Genomic DNA, 4,261 nt, shown 5'->3' on the forward strand with positions numbered 1-4,261 from the left:
CTTTTTTGCTGGAGCATTGGATCTGAGACTTCTCGACGGTGGAAAGGGAGGAATCTTTGACAACGACTGATGAAGGAAGAAACGATATGGTGAGGATTGAGACAACGTATCGGGAAGAAAGTGACAAATCTAGTTGAGGTGAGCTCATATAAGAGCTTAGGGTTTAATTCTTTATACTAGCTTGGCCTTGGATTCTCTACGAAATTAAGTTGTTTTTTTCATTGATGTTTTTCCGTTTGTTCAGGTTTTAGCTTCAAATTTCTGTTTAGCTTAAATGGAACTATTCTTTGAACTTTTGCTATAGTTTAGTAGTACATCTTTGATTTAAAATTGATTCAGATCTTAAAGTTTATTCCAATTTATCTCAATTCAAGCTTTAATCTATTAGATCTTCTTCTTTATTCTCATTTTGTCCTCTGTTTTTTTTTCTTGGAGATCTGGACTGTTTCAGATATGAAAATCAAGGTATGAGATGGGTTGTGGNGAGATGTTTCGTTGATTCTATGAAGTTTTAGGGTTCATCAATTTATTCTTTTCATTCAAAAATCTTATGATTTTGAGAATTTTTAGTGTTGGGTTTTTTTTGTAGTTTGATTTAATTGAGCCACGATGTCTAAAGATGTCTTTGTGGTTTGATCTTTGAAGGAATTGATGTTCTCATAGATTGATAATTGGGAAAGAAGAATAAGAGCTTTTTTGCTGGAGCATTGGATCTGAGACTTCTCGACGGTGGAAAGGGAGGAATCTTTGACAACGACTGATGAAGGAAGAAACGATATGGTGAGGATTGAGACAACGTATCGGGAAGAAAGTGACAAATCTAGTTGAGGTGAGCTCATATAAGAGCTTAGGGTTTAATTCTTTATACTAGCTTGGCCTTGGATTCTCTACGAAATTAAGTTGTTTTTTTCATTGATGTTTTTCCGTTTGTTCAGGTTTTAGCTTCAAATTTCTGTTTAGCTTAAATGGAACTATTCTTTGAACTTTTGCTATAGTTTAGTAGTACATCTTTGATTTAAAATTGATTCAGATCTTAAAGTTTATTCCAATTTATCTCAATTCAAGCTTTAATCTATTAGATCTTCTTCTTTATTCTCATTTTGTCCTCTGTTTTTTTTTCTTGGAGATCTGGACTGTTTCAGATATGAAAATCAAGGTATGAGATGGGTTGTGGGGTTGAAGATGCCAACAACAAGACTGGGTGAGATAGTTGGATGCAAAGAAAAAAAATAAAGATGGAGAAGAAAATTGAAGGCGATGACGACTTAGTGGTTTTCTATTTCAATTTTAAGTTTTATTTTTTTTTGTTCGACATTGAGTAAATAATATTTAGATAAAAATGGTTGTCTTTGTAAATTACTATAATCAATATTATTGATTATTTTTANAGAAGAATAAGAGCTTTTTTGCTGGAGCATTGGATCTGAGACTTCTCGACGGTGGAAAGGGAGGAATCTTTGACAACGACTGATGAAGGAAGAAACGATATGGTGAGGATTGAGACAACGTATCGGGAAGAAAGTGACAAATCTAGTTGAGGTGAGCTCATATAAGAGCTTAGGGTTTAATTCTTTATACTAGCTTGGCCTTGGATTCTCTACGAAATTAAGTTGTTTTTTTCATTGATGTTTTTCCGTTTGTTCAGGTTTTAGCTTCAAATTTCTGTTTAGCTTAAATGGAACTATTCTTTGAACTTTTGCTATAGTTTAGTAGTACATCTTTGATTTAAAATTGATTCAGATCTTAAAGTTTATTCCAATTTATCTCAATTCAAGCTTTAATCTATTAGATCTTCTTCTTTATTCTCATTTTGTCCTCTGTTTTTTTTTCTTGGAGATCTGGACTGTTTCAGATATGAAAATCAAGGTATGAGATGGGTTGTGGGGTTGAAGATGCCAACAACAAGACTGGGTGAGATAGTTGGATGCAAAGAAAAAAAATAAAGATGGAGAAGAAAATTGAAGGCGATGACGACTTAGTGGTTTTCTATTTCAATTTTAAGTTTTATTTTTTTTTGTTCGACATTGAGTAAATAATATTTAGATAAAAATGGTTGTCTTTGTAAATTACTATAATCAATATTATTGATTATTTTTAGCTTTATAAATTAAATTACAAATTTTATAATCTAAAATTTAAATTTTATAATCTAAAATTTAAATTTTAAATTCAGATGTCTATATCTATGAATAATTAAATATACAATAGCAGATCAAAATTGCTATTATATAGTGTTTAATTACAGACAAATAAACGTTATTATAGACAACGATATGATAGCATAATAGAAAACCGTTATTTTAAGTATCTGATCTACGATGATGGGCGCATATACAATATTTGTGAAAACGCTATGGTATCGTTAGATAGCGTTATTCCGATGTTATCAAAAGTCAATATTCTTGTAGTGTCTCCACCAATGAAACTTGACCCCCGCTTGTAACCGATGGTCCATAACAGAAGTTTTCAAATTTCAAACGAGATTTGGAGATCTGATTGCCTTCTCAATCGACTTCTAACCCTTGTTTTGATCATCTAAGCTGCATTTACTGCTTCTACTCCATCGCATTAACTCAGTTGCAGCAAGAAACCGAAACCTTTTTAAACCAGTCCACAACCTAAAGTTTCAACCCCGTTACTTCCCGCCTTCTATTTCACCACGACTACACATCCTCTCAAACATCACATTCATCGAACCCCCACCATGGCAAATCACATTCCGCAACACCTAAAAGGTAAGGAAGTTCGTCGAGATTACTCTCCTCCACCACGGAAGAGAATCAGAGCTCCTGAACTGGATACTTCAGATCTAATAAAAGAAAACTCCTTAACCCTCATCGGACGACTTACTAACCCCAAGATCCAAAGAATGTGGGCTATCTTCCCCTTCCTCCTTAACCGCTGGAATCTACAAGGAAAAGCAAACGGATTAGATCTAGGTCACGGTATTTTTCAGTTTACCTTTGTGTAGGAGGAAGATATCAACCAAGTCCTAGCTAATAGACCTTACCACTTTGATCACTGGATGGTCATTATCCAACGATGGGAGCCGGTCATTTCACCTTCCTTCCCTTCTCAAATCCCATTCTGGCTAGAGATCCAAGGACTACTGGAAAAAGAGATGGTTCACTCCATAGGTGAAGCTCTAGGCGAGATTCTTGATTGGGATATCACACCCTCCTCTGTCCTCCTTAAACTTCTCTTGAATGGCCTAGAACCTATCACGAAAGAAACAATTATTGAGTTTGCAGATGGTAGCGAAGCTCTAATCTTTCTAGAATACAAAAACCTCAAAAACCACTGCTCTCATTGCTTACGCCTTACACATGATAAAAATCTCTGCCCACCACTGGAAAAATCCAGACAGGTCAATCATCTCCTGGACAAACATGATACAGACACAACAAAACATCACTCTGTTTCTAGGAACTACTACACTCCCCAAGACAAATTTCTACCGCCAAGTCAAAGCCTCAGGTTCTCTGAAAGACCTAATCCCCATCGATCCAGTTCCTACCCAAAGAAGAGATCCATTGAAGGTTTGAATCATAAAGACAGAACAGTGTTAGGACAAATACCATTATCCTATAGCCAGAGAGACCACAATACCCGAATTTACAGACCAAGAGATTCTTACCTCCCAAGAGCCTCAAACCCACCAAGGCGTAGTCTTTAATGGCGAGGGAAAAAAAGATCATCTCCTGACCTAAACGGAGAACCGTCAGTCTCTTCCAGAGCAAGAAGACCTCCACTAGAAAGAAATCTCAAAAATCGTGATCCTGTCACTCCCCCTCCTCAAGGGGATTAGCATATGGTAGTATGTAACCAGCAGATAGGAACCTCACAACGGCTAGATGAACAACAGTACAGAGAGCAAATCATGAGCGATCTCCAAGAAGTCAAAATACAATACATTTCCTGTCCAGATCCAGTTGAAAGAGCTGCTAGGAGAGTGAGAGTCATTCAAAGTGATTCTGAAAATATCATGGTGGAATCCGCTAACTCTATATTAGCGTCAAACCGAATAGCTTCTGCCTTCCCGGAGGTACCTCTCTCTGAAAGCCAAGTGACAATCACACAAGCCTCCCCCCTGTCAACATATCTAGCTAAGCATCACCGTCCTACGAGAGAAACTAGTAAACGTGGCAGAGGTCGTCCTCCCTCAAAAAAACAGGGAGGAAAAGTCAGTAACCCACTACGAGGAGTAAAAACACAAAAAAGAAACATCACACAAGGCTCACCTCGTAAGCCCCCCCCCCCC

This window comes from Camelina sativa, chromosome 3 (genome assembly GCF_000633955.1).
Source record: "Camelina sativa cultivar DH55 chromosome 3, Cs, whole genome shotgun sequence".
NCBI lineage: Eukaryota > Viridiplantae > Streptophyta > Magnoliopsida > Brassicales > Brassicaceae > Camelina > Camelina sativa.